The 19,043-nt window shown below is 37.2% G+C and overlaps 1 protein-coding gene across 8 annotated transcripts in view; it reads right to left on the bottom strand.

Annotated features, from left to right (window-relative positions):
- TRERF1 (transcriptional regulating factor 1) overlaps positions 1 to 16,392 on the bottom strand; it is a 106,083-nt gene extending 89,691 nt beyond the window's left edge. For 6 of the 8 annotated variants that reach the window (XM_081315241.1, XM_081315240.1, XM_081315239.1 and 3 more), the window contains exon 1: positions 14,638 to 15,006. The gene's annotated coding sequence lies outside the window, so the exon portion shown is untranslated. Of the gene's footprint in view, positions 1 to 14,637; positions 15,026 to 15,882 lie in introns of those variants that run through there. The other 2 variants (XM_081315235.1, XM_081315234.1) reach the window with 2 other exon arrangements.
- Positions 16,393 to 19,043: the final 2,651 nt, after the last annotated feature.

Consider the following 19,043-nt stretch of genomic DNA (forward strand, 5'->3'; position numbering starts at 1 on the left):
TTCCTACCTCTCAATTTAATCTGCTAACTCCAGATTTTATTATTGGTTATTTTTAATCTCCTTTTTCTCTACCTTACACAAACCACTATATGCCTCCCTTTCTTAACAGTTCTTAATTTCAAACATGCTTTTCTCCCACTATTGTTTCATCAAGATATGTTTTAAACTAATTTTATTAAAGATAAGATTATGCAGATAAAATACAGACTGCAAAAGATAATATGGAAAAATAAAAAATGCAGAAAAACAAAGAATAACCTCCCCTTCCCAGCAAGTAGAGATAACTTTAACAACTTATCACTATCTCTTAAAGTATAGAAACCATATCTTCATCTCATATCCCACCCTATTCTCTATAAATTATAGCCTGATCATTCTATCCTAATCAAAGTCCATTAAGGGTTATCAGAAAGAACAAGATCTAATAAACACACTTAATAGTCTTCCTTTTACATTTGCATCTCATTTTCTATCTTTAAAGAAAGCTCTCAAACATAGATTGTAATGAGATATTTAATAATTTCTTCTGTTCTTCGTTCAGTCCATCATGTAACTACATATGTCACCAATGGGCATTCTAACTCCATTATGCCATGCCAACTGCTTGCCAATCAATTTTTTGCACTTACATTACAGAGCTACTTATTAAGCCATTTGTCTGTATTCTTCGACAAAAATCATCACAAAAAAGTTTCCACAAGTATAGAGCCTGTGCAATTTTTCCTTCAAAAAGGGCAGAATTATTTTCCACCTCTGCCTCATGTGTGAGTTCTATATTAAAATAAGTTTTAAGAAAGATAGGGTAAATATTTAATTTGCAAGTTGTGTATGCTGTTTTCAAAATAAATACATTTAGGACAGATATTTAATATATAAAAGATAAAACATAAAGGAGGTTGATGTTAAATAATTCTTTCAAAACCAAATAAAAAGGAAAAGAGAACTGACAAGTTAAAATTTAGAGCTATTCCCGTCGACATCTTGGTTCTATTCTCCCATTTATAGGAGATATTGGGAACAGAATAGCCATTATATTATCTTCTCTCTCTCTTCAACTTTTAATAAAGTACAACCAAACACAGTAATAATTTCTCTGAATCATTGTAAGTTAAAATAACTAGCCACAACATAAGACAGATGCATGTTTTCATCTATTCTCTTGTCTTTAGAAGTCTGTATGTCTCAACATTCTTCCAATTTTGAGTCATTGTAGAAAGTTACAATAAATTGCTTCCCAGAATGCATAACCATATAGTTTGATTGAGCCATATGTCTGCCAAGCATCGTAAAGATTTACAGTAAATGATGAGCAATTTACAACATTCAGAGTGATGTGCCAGCAACTCAGATAAAAAGCATACCGTAATTCATTCAGACAAAATAATGTGCTCAACTCCAAACTTATGCATTTTTATTTCAACAATGTAGAAGAAACTATAATTGAATTTTTATCCTAACTAATCAGAAAAATATGATGCATGTTCTCTGTTTGGCTTCCCCCTGTATTGCTGTAAAAGACTGTGCAACATTTCACATATACATTCGTAGATGCACATTATGCGTGTACACAGTATGGATTGAAATGGGCACATAAACATGACAATTCCTTTTGAAATATGAATAGTAAAAACAGAAAAAGGAACAGGTTGTACTTTTTAAATTATTATTTGGGGAATTATGATATACTGCTGTTATTACAAATGGTAATTTTTAGACTATTTTTCCCCAACTTTTAAAATCAGATTAAATCCATCATAAATGTTAACACATTTTTTACTTTCCTTCCAAAATTTACCAAGAACCTACACTGCAGATTTTTTTTAAATTATAAATATCAAGAGATTGCAGAAAAAAAGCAGTCTCAGATGACTGAAACGGCCCCTGAGGAGGCCTCCTTATTTACCCTCTCATAAAATAATACATTCACTTTGGAGTAACCGTCTGGTAGTTATTCGTTAAATATATCCTCCATGGCAAATCAAAGATATACAAGTAGTCCTCAACTTATGACCACAATTTATTTATTTATTTTATTTATTTTAATTCCATTTATATCCCGCCCTTCTCCAAAGACTCAGGGCGGCTTACAAGCTTAGCAGTAGCCTTCATTCTATGTATATGCCTGCTTATTAGGGCTTTCGCCCCCCCCCCCAAGCGGCATTATTACAAAGTCAGCTTAATTGCCCCCAACAATCTGGGTCCTCATTTTACCTACCTCGGAAGGATGGAAGGCTGAGTCAACCTTGAGCCTGGTGGGATGCGAACCTGCACTAATTGCAGGCAGCTGGTGTTACTTAAGGAGGCATTAGCCCACTGCTCCACCAAGGCCCAAAATTTCTGTTGCTAAATGAGACATTTGTTAAATGAATTCTGCCCCATGTTACAACCTTTCTTGCCACAGTTAAGTGAATCATTGCAATTGTTAAGTTAGTAACACGGCTGTTAAATGAATCTGGCTTCCACATTGACTTTGCTTGTCAGAAGGTTGCAGAAGTGATCATTAATACCCCAGTAAACTGCAAACATCATAAATACATGCCAAGCTTCTGAATTTTGATCACGTGACCGTGGGGTTGCTGCAACAGTCAAAAATGTGAAAAGCGGTCATAAGTCACTTTTTTCAGTGCCGTTGTAACTTCGAAAAGTAACTAAATGTACTGTTGTAAGTCAAAAGATATACTGTACAACGTATGATACAGCCTTATATCTCCTTCTTCTGAGCACTGTTAAATAACTTATAATGAAGTTCTCTGAGGTATCCTTTTCTGGCTTCAATCTTATCCAGAATGTAGGTTCAACAGTGCTACAGGTGCTCTCAACCATCTTCTCAGATACCAAAGGTGCAATTCAGAAATGGCCAAGAAAAGTCAGACCTTTCGTGATTTGTACCAAACACGAGCAAACTTTTGATGGCCAAGGACTGGAGGGGGAAGGCTTGAGGGGCTGAAATTGGAAAGGGCAGCGTTTTTAAGGCTTGGATTTTCATATGTTTGGAATCTCTAAGTGGCAGTTTTCAATAATCTTCATCAGAAGAGGTCCAAAGGGCTGCAAAATTGTGTGTGTGTGTGAGAGAGAGAAAGGGGGGGAGAAAGGGAGAGAGCGCCCTTAGCTATTTACACCATTATTGCTCAAGAACGATTAAGCACGAGAGTCTTGGAGTTTTAGTTTTAAACTAATCTTAGTCATAGAATAAATATATTCCATGCAAGTGAATTTTCAACTATTAAACCACGCATATACTGATTTGCATTTCACAATCCCTAAAATTAATTGCATATGTTCTTTGTCTGGTTTTTCATTTCTTGTGACTTAAAGGATTAGAATTGGAAGGATCTCTGAAAGTATATAGAAATTTAATTTGGTATGCAACAAAAGCTACTATGGTTAAATAAGGCACAAAGCTTACTGCTGACAATTGTTCTTGGCAAATTACAATGTACTTGCACACTTAATTACAAAGTGAATGTTATTTCTTCTCTAGATAAAGAAATCACAATTCTAATTATTTTCTTATATAATAATAGATCTGGAATATGCAGATAATTCTGCAAACTTTTAACCTTTGGCCACACAATAACCTTCTTTACAATCTCATCTCTACAAATTTAATACTGCGACATGTATGGAAATACAAGAAAATCATGCTGAAGGAAAACATACAAATTATTTTATTTTGGTTTTGATAATACCACCTGCACTAGCTAATTCATGGCCTACAGTACTATTCATGTGACTTGATTTACATGTTTGATATTAAAAGTGAGAGAGAGAGAAAGCCTCAATCAGAAGATATCTCCTGCAAATCAGAGAAAAAAATCTGTGCAATAACCATGTCAAAAACACAGCTCCAAGAATTCTAAGTTAGGAACAACATGCTGCAGATCTATGCCCTTAAAATGCACTGTCATTTAAGTATAGTTTGTAAGGACACTCACAGACTTTAATGTAAGGTCACAAATATAGAAATGATAAATTTGAAATATAGTTATGTTATACACCAATTCCAAAATTTTATTTATTTATAGCAATAGGAATAGCTTTTAGACTTATATATTGCGCCATAGTGGTTTACAGCATTGTCTGAGTGGTTTACAGCATTGCCCACAACTATCTGGGTCCTCATTTTACCGACCTCAGAAGGATGGAAGGCTGAGTGAACTGGTCAGGATCAAACTCTTGGCTATGGGCAGAGTTAGCCTGCAATACTGCATTCTAAGCACTGTGCCATCCCCTAAATCCAATTTAGGTGCTGTCTATAAAAATATAATACATCAGTAAAATGGAAGTCAAATACAAAACAAAGATAGAATAGGTTAAAAATTAAAAGGTGAGGAGAGCGATTTCAAGGCACTAACTATCCCCAAGGTTGAATTCTATTCTATAGGCCCTTTAGCACATTCTCATTCTGTGAGCCTTTGGCATAGCCAGGTCTTCACACCCTTCCAAAAGGCCAGAAGAGTGGCGGGGGGGGGGTTTCACCTGGGTGGAGGGATATTCCAGAGGACAGGGTTAACAGCACAGGAGGCCATTAGGGAAATAAACATTGTATACCTACTTAACAATCACATATTCAGATAATTCTGTCTTTTTAATATGCAATAATAAATAATAATAATAATAATTTAATTTGTATACCGCCCTTCTCCCGAAGGACTCAGGGCGGTGAACAGGGCAATACATAATAAAAAACAGAATACAAAAATTAAAAAGTGATTAAACCAATATGCCCGTAATAATTAATACATATTAAAAATTAAAACTAATTATAAAAAACCCAACCCCATCCCGTCAGACCAGGCCAGCCTGTTCAAAAAAGAAGGTTGGAGTCACAATACTATTCTAGGTTGCTAAAATGAATTAAATTAAAAAAAATCGGCATCACAACAGACAGGTTTGTTATCATAGCAAAACAAAAAACATTTTTATCATAACAAAAATACTGCAACAAAAGTATTACCTGAAAACCTTGGGAAGTATCTTCAATCTATTGCAACATTTATCAGTGAATTTTGTGCACAGAAAAACTATTGTCTTAGAAAGCTCAGATCAATTTTTTTGTTCATGCTATCTACTTATAGGATGAAGAACACTACTCATGATCCTTGGGGAATCATTACCGATCCTCTTTAGAAGAGCGTTTGCAGTGATCACTTGCAGAATTTTTTTTTGGGGGGGGGGGAGAAAAGCAAAAAATAAACCCTAGTAAATCATAAATCTGAGTTGCATCTATTTTATACAGCAGATCCAAAATATTAGGAATGTTAAAACCTGTATACACAGATACTAACTCAAATTTTCTACAGTAACCAGAATTCTCAGAAAAATGCACTTAAGTTTGCAAACACATAAAAATATGGACATTTTTTTAAAAAAAATGTAAGACTAAACATGTTTCATCAATAATATTCAGAAATGAAAAGCTAAATAAAAAATATGTTGAGAAACATAAGCAAGACAACAAATAGGCAAAAAAAATATGAAATGTGTGAAATATCAGTGTTTTAACCATTCTGTTGATATAAAAATGTCTTAGCAAGAAAATAAAAGAAACATTTATAAAAGAAAAATAATCTGATAGTGCAACGAACACTAGATAACTTCATGGTCTTTTTTTTTAAGTTGAAGCAAAATCTTAATATATTTCCAAGGAGCTTTACTTTATTATTAGAGTGTATGAATTAAATGTCTATGATACAGGGAACATGCACAGAGAACACAAATGAAACTCGTACTGCAACCTTAATCAGAACGCAAACTTTGCAATAAAGCTAACATCACTCTGCCTTCTCTCACAAGCCTGAGAGAGAGAAAAAAAAATCTTTTTTCCCACCATTTACCTACAGTTCAAGAAAACCTGTAACCTTCCTGCAGTAAGGAATATATAGCAACATCCCTCAGAATCTCAAGCTGTCAAGAAGGGCATATGCAGTACTCTGTACTGGATTCAGGAGGGAAATAAAGTAATAAGGCAGAGAGAACAAAATACTGAAATCACAAAGTAATGATTGTCTATTAACCACTTATAGAAAAAATAAGAATCTCTTCCAATCAAAGGCTGCCAGTCAATTTTCAAGCAAGTTGTCCAAGGGGGGATAGGAAAATTCATATATTATCCAATCTCCAATATGGCTAGGTATGGATTTGGAATGTTTATTTATTAAATTTGCCACCCACCTCGTTACAACGCGTTGTCATATGAATTCAGCAAATTGTGATTTTTCAACAATACAGACTGTCGTATTATGTCTAATGTAAAATGTGAATTGTAATTGTTTTATAGCAACTGAAGCAAGCAGGGTCTCTCTGAAGTTCTTCCTGGGGCAATCTGAACATCAACTACCCAACCATTACTTTGAAAAAACTGTATCAGTTCAGCTGTTATGTTTTGTCACCAAAAAAGGCACTTTCACAAAAACATACAAAGTTAGTAACCTCCATGTCTGTACACAGTCTTTCATTTATGAAGTGTAGTTATTTTATTGCCAAGTTTACCAAGTTTCCTATTAATAGTTGTCCTTGCTGAGTGCATGTAAGGAACATTAAAAACTCAGTATTATGAGTATTTTTAACCTCTTTTTGTAGGGCTTTATAATTAAGTGGATAACATGTAGAAACCTTGCTCAAGGAAATCAAGCTAAAACTAGGGCATCCAGTTGGAAATCCCCATTCTGCCATAAACCTCTCAGGTGACCATGCCAGTCACTACCCTATAATCCTCTTCAATATTTTTAAAAGTATACTCAAGTGTTACAGTTTCTTCTTCCACTCCTATCTTCCTATATTAACAGAATGACACTGTATCTCTATTTGACAAAACAACAACAACACCCTATCATAAATGTACTCAGCCAGATGTATTAGAGGACTAGAGAACTTACAACAAAGTTCACAATCCCATCCACTCTTCACATATACAAGACTTTAACACCTGAAGAGAACTCATCACCAAGCTTTACAAAAATCATAGTCATTTTAAAAATTTGACTGAAACTAACTAAAATAAAAAAAATCTAATTTCACCCTTTAATTTTTCCTTATAACCAATTAGTTCTTTGGATGCTAAGACAACTTCATTTCCATTAAAGATGAAACTCCATTGGCAGATCAGAGCTGGTATCATAACTATACTGTATGAAACTTGGGTGAGGAGGTCCACCAAAGATTAGACGTCACAATTATTTAGGGTTGCAATTTATATTGCCCTACTTAAGAGTAAATATGTTTTAATTTCCATATCGATCCTATACTATTCTGCCCTATTCCATCAAGCTTCAGTCCAATTGCTTTGAAAAAGTGTACTTCAACTCTAATTAGAGTTCAGCACTGATACTTACTTTTAAACAATAGTTGGAGGGGGTAGGAAAAGAAGCAAACCGCTTTGTTTGTAAGATATTAAGATAATAAGAGATGATGCAGCTGGCCCTATTAGTAAGCAGTTTAAAGGAGTTAAACTCAACACCGAACTCTGGGTGCTTAGGGTGTCATGAAACTGGTTCAAACTCTTAATGTTTAATTCATTACTGTTGCATTATTCCTCTCATGGAGAAATGCTAATGGGTTTTTCTACCCTGGTAGATAAATTGTTCATCACACAACAATAACCTTTGGAATTTCTTCTATTCCAAGCAATGATACTGAATATTTTTATGAGTTGAATGTCAACTAATAATTAATCAGTTGCAGTTTGAACCTCAGTAAATAACAGCTTAGGTGTCACTGCCGCCAAGTACAACTGACTTTTATTTCAGCTTCAGATCTTTTGGAACTCAATACTGTTGCAAAAAAACAACAACAGCACCATTCTTCATAAGGGTAAACTCTGTGCAGCTCAACAAAAGGAAATGTTTCTTTTAAACTGTCAAAGTATAATACAGAATAAAACTATACAGCGCTCCTGATTCAAAACCAAAACAAGTATTTCAGACCATGCTAGGACACAAGGCTGTGTACGAGAAACAAATTTTCAGATTGTTATACAAAACTCAAAATTCAATAAATTTCTACCAAGTCAGCATACTTGCTGTAAGTCATTGTGATAAAATAAGGTAACGTTGTATTTATATATTTATATTATTTGAGGGGTGTGTGAGTGAATGTGTGAACAAGCACTAAACCACTAGTTACCCTTGTGAACCAACTTGCCAGAGTTTAGAAATGAATTTAAAAAGCCCTTCAAAACAAGAGTTAGGAACAGAGTATTTTTAGTATTACTTTATCTAACCATATAGACTTCCTAAAATTCCCATTTTAGTAACAGGAAGGACAGATATACTTTTAAGCTGAACAGGAAAGACAAAGTTCTTAGGTGCTAAAAACTTAAGTACAGTAAATCTCACTTAATGAAAATTGTCTGTAATGCTATAACAATGAATACACAGGCAGCTTATCCCAACATGCATATATAAGCAACGTGAATATCATCAATTCAGAAATGGATGTTCTGAAGAATTCTGGAATAGTCTGTTCCCATTCCAGATCACATCAACCTTCTCTTGGCCCATGGCAATCTGAGAACAGTTCAATGATTTATTCACATAATAAATATTCCAAACTGAAAGTATTTTCCCAGAAATGGTCTCCAGAAAGGCAGGATCCAGAAGATGATTTGGCATAGGCTTGGGGGGGGGGGAGTATTTTGAAGTTCTCCAGAACGTTCAATTTCTGAACTGTTTGAGTTTTGTGCATTCCTAGCATGTATATACCATTGTATGGTTCAAATACAAAGCTAAACTATGGTTTTAATATTACCAGAATAGTCCTCACACTGAAGCTGAGCAAAAACAATGGTTTGCTCTGAAATGGTCTGTTAAGAGCATCTATGAATCTAACAGGTGCTGCTGTAATGCCAGAACATTACACTACATACAGATCAGGCTACTGATATGCATGCAGGCTAACAGTGAAAGATGAACTGGCTGGTTTTGTTCACATTTTGTATCTTCCAAATCTGGCAAAGAGTTAAGAGCTGACAATACTGCCACAGTTGATAAAATTCAGCCATTCCTTTCTTCTTAAGAGACCCTTCCTGTTGATTTTAATATGATCAATGGAACTATTTTAAATCCTCATGCATTTGAAAAGAACACGCTAATGAACAGTAACAATATCTTCCTACAATGAACATGCATCCATTCTATTAATAAATCCTTTAGGCTAAAATTGAAACTGCATCATGTATAGTTGCATTTTTCATATGTAAAACCTAGTTACTTTGTAATTTCATAAATAGATACTTTTGCCTATGCTTACGTAAACTCAAACACAATATGCCTATGGTAGTCACCTCTGATCCTCATGAGACTGAATCCACTGAACTGAATCATCGAGACTGAAATTTAATGTATCAAGAAGCCAACAAAAATACCATCACAACACACAACACACCTGCACAATTTTAAAAACTGTGTTTTTAATATTACTGGAACAGGTCTCAGTCTTCACACACTGAAGCTGAGCCAAAGCAATGATTTGCTTTGAAATAGTCTGTATAATTCAGCGCTGTAAAATAAATGAAGTATGAGGCACAATGGCAGAATCATAGAATTGGAAATAACTAAGTCATTGAGTCCAAGTTGCTGAGCATTGCAGAACTCCATTTTAAAACATCTGACAGATGGTTGTCCAGCTGCTGCTTGAACCTATTTTAGGGAGCACAACTCTGTCCTAGATCCATCATCCCCAAAGGGAGGAGCACGCACCCTCTAGGGATGCACAAAAACAACCCACTGGGGCACAGGAAGAAAATATTAAGAATACTGTTTATTTTACCTTTATTTTTATATTTCTGTTTTGGAGTAGGTTTCATAATGTGTATAATCATATAAGAGCACACGCATATACTAAATAAATAAACAAGTTAAAACAAACCAATCAATCAATCAATTGCTAGAATATTTTGGGATGCATGCCCCCCCGCTTCCCCCCGTTATCCCCCAGTTATCTAGACCACTGCTCTAGATAACTGGTGGTCCTGTTAAACTGCTCCTACCACTAGGCCATTTTTCTTAATGTTCAACAGAAATGTATCTTCCTGAAACTTAACACGACATGGATTCTCCTCCACTTTGGACAATACAAAACAGCACTTGGCCATCTTCCATTTGATATGCATTTTAGGTTGCTAACAAACAATTTTTTATGGCAGTAACTTTTCTGACAAGAGGGCCTTAAAGCCTATCCAGTCTGTCATTCTGCTTGACACGTTGTATTCAAAGCTACTTTATCTCCAAAATACTGTATAACTATCCAATCTCTGTTTGAAATCTTTCAATGAGGGAGACCCACAGGACTTGTCTCTTAAAACTATTATATTAAATCCTGCTTTTCAAAAGGTAAAGAACAAATCTGTTCTTCTATGAGAAAACTATCTCATAGTTGAAAGGTGTTACCATATTCATTTTAGGCTATTTTTGTCAGCCATCTATTATAGGATATATTTCCACTGCTCTCTTCCAGACCTATTCCAGTTCTTCTACAGCAGGCATGTCAAACTGCTGGCCCGTGGGCCGGGCGCGTCATCCCAATACCGCACCCACCCCATTGCCAGGAATGGGGAAAAAGTCGTTATACATCGCACGACATCACATGACGTCGCGAGTTTGACATCCCTGTTCTACAGTATACCTTTGTTAAAGATCTAGTACAAGCATCATGTCACAATAATGCAGTTGATTTAGCTATGGCATTAACCATGCAGTTAGTTTGTAAACCATGGTTTTATGACTAAGCATGCTGTGCAAACTCAGTTGTGATTTATTAAATAACTCAGGCTTAAGCGTACAATGGCTTCTTACATTATGTGGAGATAACTTGCAACGACCAATAATTTTTTTTTAGTCTTATTAGCTTGGGAATTCACACAACTGAAATCAGCTCCCAAATTTGCTTTAACTTGTCAAAATGCATTAAAAATACATTATATATATATATATATATATATATATATATATATATATATATATATATATATATATATATATATATATATATATATATATATATATATATATAAAGATAAAAGGGAGTCTGTGATTCTGTCAAAAGCACAGGATTTCATAAAATCAAGCACTTCACTCTTGTCTGATTTAAAAGTGAAACTCTGGCTCATGACAAATTCCTTTTAAAGGCCCTAGTAACGATATGATTATTTATAAGCTTTTTCTCATCACAAACCAAAATTCATAAACCAAAATCATCACAGACAACACTGTATTCAAACATACATGTACATATAGATGTATAAGTGTATATTCTATAAATTTTACAAAGCTTTCTTTAAAAATGGAAATAAAAAAGCCGCATCTCCATGTAATACATGAACCTAAAAATAACAAGGAACTGAAAAAGTCATTTTCTGAGGAAGAGAGGGAGAAAGCCATGGGTACATTTGTAAAAACACATTAAAACCTTATTAATGCTAACTGGCTGTATCACTAAAAATGGTTTCTAGTCAATTACGAACAGTCAGACCAAAATTCTGAGTTAATGAATTACAAATGAGTCCCATATAGATATTAGATTTAAACAGGACTGCAATCTTTGAGGGTCATGTGCAGGTCGGTTTCCAAATCAGCAGAGCTTATTCACAGATATAAGAGTGCAACAATCCCACACTGAGGCTTACCTGGAAAGGAAGCACCATTGATCTTGACTCCCATGTGAACAGACATATATATAGGTTTGCATTATCAGGAAATTCAAAAGGCTTTGGTAATCAAGCAAGCAAAATGCAATTTAATACATGTTAATTACTTTTAAATTAGTATTCATTTAAAACCAAATGGTACAGTTACCACAAAAAGGTCATTTAAAATCTATTCATGTAGCCTTTGTCTTCAGATGTGAGATATTGCAGTAGAGAGCATCTGTCAATGTGAAGAAAATCTTCTGTGACAATCCATTCTGGCTGGGTTTTATGAATTCATAAATCAAATAAAATTATGGTTTAGCACAATGTCTACACTACCAATTCATTATGATTATCATGATGCTTATACTATTATAATTATAGAACATATTTTGCATAATTGGGCCTTAGCAGATGTTAAAATAGCCACTGTGATCTGCTGCTGTATATGCATACATATATGCACAAGCACACACAGAAATAGCTGAGGAGCATCCAAACTGGGGCCATACTACATAGATCAAGGGTAGGCAACCTCGGCTCTTTTATGACTCGTGGACGTCAACTCCCAGAATTCCTGAGCCAGCTGGCTCAGGAATTCTGGGAGTTGACGTCCACAAGTCATAAAAGAGCCAAGGTTGCCTACTCCTGATATAGATCATTCTTGAGGCTGTATATGCAAAATGCATTTACGTACACCTTTTGGCTACTTTCCTTGAGTCCTGATTGTTGAAATTAACTTTCCCCAACTCTGGCTAGGGACAGTGTAAACTGCAGGTGAATACATTCAAAGGTTACCAGGCTGAGAAAAACTGGTTCAGATTTTTTTTTTTTAAAAAAAAGGTGTATCTACTCTAGCTTCCTTCTTCACTTACAGGTAATCCTTGATCTATGATCATGATTGAGCACAAAATTTCTGTTGCTAAGTGAGACAATTGTTAAGTGAGTTGTGCTCCATTTTGACTTTTCTTTCCACAGTTGTTAAGTGAATCACTTCAGCTGTTAAGTTAGTAACATGGTTTTTAAGTTAATCTGGCTTCCTCATTGTCTTTGCTTGTCAGAGGTTGAAAATCTGATCACATGATCCCAGGATACTAAAACTGTTATAAATATGAACCAGTTGCCAAGAATCTGAATTTTGATCATGGATGCTGTAACGATCCTAAATGCAAAAAACTGTCATTAGCCACTTTTTTCAGGCAGTTGTACCTTTGAACTGTCACTGAATGTTAAGTCAAGGATGACCTGTAATGACTAACACGGGGCCTCTAGGACAGAGGTCCTCAACCTTTTGGGCACCAGGGACCCATTCCGTGGAGAGGTTTTTTTCCCCAAGGACTGGAGTGGGTGTGGTTTTGTGTGCTGCCTGTATCCCATGGATGGGGCTTTGCTGGCATGCTGCAGCCCGGTACTGATCCATGGAGCGGGGATTGGGGATCCCTACTCTAGGAAGTTTATAAGCAGAAGATAACAGTTGCTGTCATCTCCAGAGCTGGCCTAAAGAAGTATGGCCCAGAGCAATGTTTTTCAACCTCAGAATTTTTTTTAAGTATGAACCTTAAGTTCCAGAATACCCCAGCCAGCAACAGGGGGATGGGCTCCAAAACAGCAATTCTTGGGAATTGCATATACAGCCTCAAGAATGATTTATATCGGGGTAGACAACCTTGGCTCTTTTATGACTTGTGGACATCAACTCCCAGAATGGTTGTTTAAGTAGAAAGGATACCAATTTCTCCAGTCACCATGGATTGTTTCAGCATATTAGTATTACAGCATATTGTTTTTATATCAATTAGACACTATCATAATTTAGCTATAATTATTCAAATCAGTAAGACAAACTAGTCATGACTACTGTAATAGTTTAGGTATGGTAAAATCAAAGTCTAGATTTAGCTCACTAGTATTTAATAAGGGGCAGGGGCTTCCAGAGAAATCTGAGATTATCTATGATGAATTTATTAAACTGATCAATGCATGGAAATAAAATGTTCCTAAAGGAAAAAGTAAATGTTTTCCGTAAGCATTGGGGGGAGGCTTCTGTGCAAAAAAAAAAACAAAAGGAAGGAGGCCAGCTGCCACATGTTTATAACTGTTTTACAAAAAAAAACACCAGTGGAACAATTAAGAATTCTGTGACTTCACACTACAATACTTTTCAGCAATTATCAACCAAAAGTTGCAGAAAACATAACCTCTAGATAGCATGCTGGGAATCATTGCATTACAATAATCAGAACTACACACACACTTTGACTCTATTGATGCCACGCACAGAACGTTCTTGAATCAAACTTCCCAGTCTCTCGAAACAAGGCATATTGTAGCCTGGGGGCTGACATTTCATATTCCTTTAAAAAAAACACCAACTCTCAACCATATTATCTTCTCAATTTTCAGGGACTGAATCTGACTCATGTCTGCGAAAAAAAAAGTGCATCCATCTTACTTTAAGTGTGTCTGCTTGGTCGAATACGAAGCAGCAGACGCCATAGGGAAAACAAGCATGGGTGTACGGAGTTAGGGAGTGGCCAAGATGCAAATCTCCAGCTTTCCAATTTCCCACCGATTGCAAGCAGGTACAGCAGCGCGTTATCAAGTGTCAGATCGCAGATGGTACCTTGCCAGCCCGCACACAAACTTAAGAGCTTGCACATGCAATAGACACGCACTATATTTAAAATATGACACACGGTCTTTTCAGTTTTAATTGCCGTCCTTCGAGACATTCGCCTGCACACGATTTCAGTTTTAAGCAACTAACCGCCCAAAGGAAATTCTAAGCAATAAGGGACATCCAAAAAAATAAAAACCCGGCCAACCTCAGTGCTCTGCTCTTTTCCTACTGGGATATCTTGCAGCAAAGAGGAGGAGGAGGAGGAGGAGGAGGAAGGGTGGGCCTCGCCTACTTAATCGTACATACCGAAAGTGACTAAACTGCAAACTTAAAAAAAAAAGTTGAGCTTGTAGGTTAATGAAAGCATGGAAGTTCTTAAGCGTTTGCCTACCTGGTGCAACTCTGCAACAAGTGCATGCAGGTCCAAGATCACTGTAGGCGCAATTTTTTCTTTTCTTAATTTGTTTTGCACCGATAAGGCAATTGCAATTTTAATTTGCTACAGTGCTATTTACTGGGGGTCCTAGTTTGCTTACATTACAGCTCATCCTGTAAACAAATATCGCTCCGCCAGGAAATATACTCGCCTCTCCCCCTTCGCTTCTTCCCTCCACAAGCTGCGCGTGATGTACCCTCCCCTTGGCGATTGCATTGGGGAAGGTGGAATAACTAATTGCAAGATCACGCGGGGGGGGGGAAACTCAAGGGAGTTGGACTTACCTTTTCAAGAAATTCCATGCGTGCTTCGTATAATGGAGCTCTGCCCCCTCCCCCCCATCCCGGGTACAAAATTCCAGTGTCAGCAAAACGCTGTCAAATTATTTTCGTGCAAAGAAAAAAAAAAGGGGGGGGGGAAGAGCAGAAGCAAAAAAAAAAGGGGGAGGAGGCTAGAAGAGAAAATTGGATCCCTCCGCCGAGATGGGTCTGGTCCTGAGTTTGCAAACCCGGAAGTAAGGTATCAGCAGCAGTTGCTGCTGTAGTAATAGCTTAGTAATAATAATACACCTTGGAACCCCTCGGTGGAGTACTGTATCCCATGTAAGGTGCAATTTCCTGTTGAAACTATTACAGGATACAGTACTAGGTAGCTTCTAGGGTAGAGTCCCTTACCAGTTAATCGCATTGATAATCCTAAAGGATCAGGGGTGCGGTTCGGTTACCCCATATCTCGGTCTCTCCTAAAAAGCTGTAGATCCACCACACGAAATTAAGCCTGTTTACTGGCGCTCTCCAACTGTAAGCGGCGCCAGCTCGGCTTGCTACACCGAGAACGGTCTCAGGCTCATTCCGGGCTCGCAAGAGTCAAAACGAACTGCGTGGATGTCGCACCGCTTCCTCCTTTGGCAGCTCGTAACTAGATTTTAGAGGGGCCCTTGAGCTTTCTTGCAACCGACTGGCTGGGGTTGCTTTCATGTAAAGGGCTAAAGCACATGCGGGGGGGGGGGCGGGGCGGGGGGATTTGAGTAGGTCCCCGGTGTTACCCTGTACGCGTTACTCTTAAGTAAACCCCCGTCCGTGCTGCACAGGGCGCAGTCTCGGATGAATTTATCTGTGACTGCAGCAAAAAAGAAAATAAAAGAAGGAACCTTTTCTCCCCACAATGCACCACAAACTGGGCTGGAGGATCTCCGGGCACCTGAAAGTAAGTCCCGTAGATTACACCGAAGCTTTACTCGCTAGTAAACGTAATTCAAATCAAACATGGAAAGGCCGACGCGGGTGTTCTTCGTTTTTCCCTTTCGCCCCGTAACGTCTGAGCCTATGGAGGCTGCTGTACTGCGCTGTACGGGTTTTTTTTCTTTCTTTATCTCTTTTCTTTCTTTCCACAACGCCATGACTGCAAAACGCGTGGAAAGGAGGAGGGGGAGTGAAATAGCTGGGACCGCTCCTGCGAGCGCCCCCAGCCGGCTTGTAGTGGGCGCTGCGTTTCCCGGTTTGCCAGTCTCTCTCTTTCCCCCCCCCCCCCACAGCCCTTCTCAAACGCAGCGAAATAAAAGTTGTATTAATTATAGCCAATTGCCTTTCTCGGGTGTGTGTGTGTGTGTGTGTGTTCGCCCGCCAAGTTGCTGTAAAACAGAAGCCCACTTCTCGCTAAACGTGGTAAGATAAGAGTGGAACTGAAAGCTTTCGATGCCACTGGTTTTTCAGACGTGCTGTGCTTTTTTCCACCACCACCACCCCTTCCTCGTAAGATTCCCGTGCTTTAATTTCACAGCAGAATAAGTGCCATTTTAGTAGCCCGAAGAATTAATTTCTACGTGTCGGGTGACTTGTCGAAAGCACCGAATTTGCTGTCATATGTTGAAATACGACAACTCTGTGGTGTGTTTAGCTCGTTTCATCACTACTGGGTGGATCCAACTGCTTTAGAATTTGAACAGAATTAGGGGTAACTTGGATCTAATTCCAAGTGTGTGTGCCTGCACTGCTTACTTAAATATTAGCCACCAGTAAAACGTCTTTTCATGGGATGTTTTACAACAGCCTTTGAAAATAAACTCCTAAGTTCCTTGCCTGCATAAGATTGTATTAGTTTGACTTGAGCTAGTACAGGAGGGGGAAGGAGGAAACCCCCAGCCTTGGACTTCCCTTGCTTAATACTATGTTAAAACTTTTGTACTGAATGCTGAAGACCCATCAGTCCCTATGGCAGGTCACTTCCCTGCATGCAGTTCCCTGTGGCTGGCTATATTGGGCAAGTGGTCCATCAAAGCATATAGCCCTGATTATGAGAAATTGGCAGCTGGGATAAATTTTTTGCTCTGGATCTGCTCACAAAACACTTCTCAAATAACCCTTGGGATGGAGGTTGTTGTGCAAACACCATAACCTGTTCCAATAACCCAGAAGATGGTCTCTCTATCCTCAGTTATCTCTTCAAACAGTGACAAGGGCTAAGACAGTCTTGCAAATTTGTAGCTTTCCTAAGTGTTCCATCTCTATTACTTTTTTTTCTACTTTCCTTACCTCTATGGGAAAAGGTTGGTGGTGATTCTTTCTGATTACCGGTATGTACTTAATGTTTCTGACTTCAATCGGCATACTGAAGAGTTTTGTCAATGTTAACAAGGGGTGGAAAAGTTCAAATATACTCCATGGTGACTGGAGGACTTTAAAAATAGTTGTTGCACTTTCTGTTTGGCTTTAAAGTGAGTTAATTGACATAGTTGACTCAGTCATGTTTTCCAAGAAGACCCAGTAGGAAATAGGAGATTTAGACAATGTTATTGATTATCAAAGGCTGACATCCAAGGAAGATGTTCAAGTCTTAAAACAATTGCTGATATCAGTTATGGACTTGATAAAGGAAGGCAAATTGATACTTGATTCAAATTAAAACAAAGGTGTTCTCAGTCAGGAAAAGAGTTTAGAATAATTGCATTCTTGATTATTATTTGAGGGAAAGGCAGGATATACAACAGATACATAGATTTTTCCCTGGCTTCTTTAAACTATCTAATACCACTTTGTTTAGTTCATAGCTCACCCAAGAAATTTGGTACAAACTCATCGCCTGAGATAGGGAGAACCCAAGCAGCAGGAAAGAGAAGAAAACTTGCTGCTTTGTATAATTTTGTGTGTGCATGCATTCCAGCCTGCTGCAATCGCTAATTAAATGCCCTCCTTATACAGCTCTCTTCTACTACTTTTCACTTAAATAAAGCAGGAAATGTCCAATACTTCAGAAGGCAGGGTAACTCTGGGCTTAATTGATTGGAATATTGTGATATACTCATTTATATGCCCTCCCCCTTGCACCTGATACAAGAATAATGGAATAACTAGGGATGTGTAAAGTTTCAGATTTGGAATGAAAGACTGCACCATAGTTTATAATATAACTGTGGGCTATATTATTATAGTGATGGTAGAGAACTGTAACATGGCCTTAGAAAGAAAATAGGAGGTGCAAAATGGTTATTAACTTCTGGGAAATATGAGAAAAAGGACTAGGACAGCCTCAACTTGAACATGTTGACCTCAAAAAGGAATTAGTGAAGGTTTTAAACACACTTTCAAGATTCTGTTAAAAGATGCTACAACAATAAAGTAGCATTTATGAAAATACAGTAGCATCTGCTCTTTGACCTGGACTATCTGGAAAGTCTTACAATCATTTATTTTAAATGTGACCAAAGAAATAAAGGGGGAAAAATCCAGGTCAAACACTATAACAATATAAAGTTAATTCAGTCCTTAAGGTTATCAATACAGTAAATCTAGTCTATATCACAACATATTGGATCATCTTCTCAATTTTATGAAAGACAGAAACTTTTTTAAAATAGATAACAAATGCATAACGTCAATGCATGCAGTAACATTAGGACAGTAAGTTTATTTCCAATTATATAAATCTGTCTTCTTTTCTGTGCCTCCAGCTAGATACAGTCAAAATTCTTGATGAGATGACAATTTCCATGTTTTCAGAATATAGTTCATCATAGGCAGAAGGAATAACCTCAAGAAACATGAGGAGTAGACACAACCAAGACAGTGTTCAGATTAAAAAAAATCCAGGCCAGAACTGTAACCTGAAAATAACCATCTCAGACAAGACCCTCCTTATTCTCACAGACATAAAAGAGGGGAGGGGAGTGTACATTCAGGCTTGGAAGATTTTGTTACTATATCTTTATAATGAAAGTAGTATTAGCATGTATAACTTTGGTTTCCTAGTCTGGCCTATCTTGAAGGAGTGACACATACTGAAATCCTTAAGTATATTTCTGGTCAAAATATTGACATATGGGGTAATTTAAAACCAAAACAAAGCTATAGTTAGATAAGACCATA

This window comes from Vipera berus, assembly GCF_964194415.1.
Source record: "Vipera berus genome assembly, chromosome: 1".
NCBI classification, from domain to species: domain Eukaryota; kingdom Metazoa; phylum Chordata; class Lepidosauria; order Squamata; family Viperidae; genus Vipera; species Vipera berus.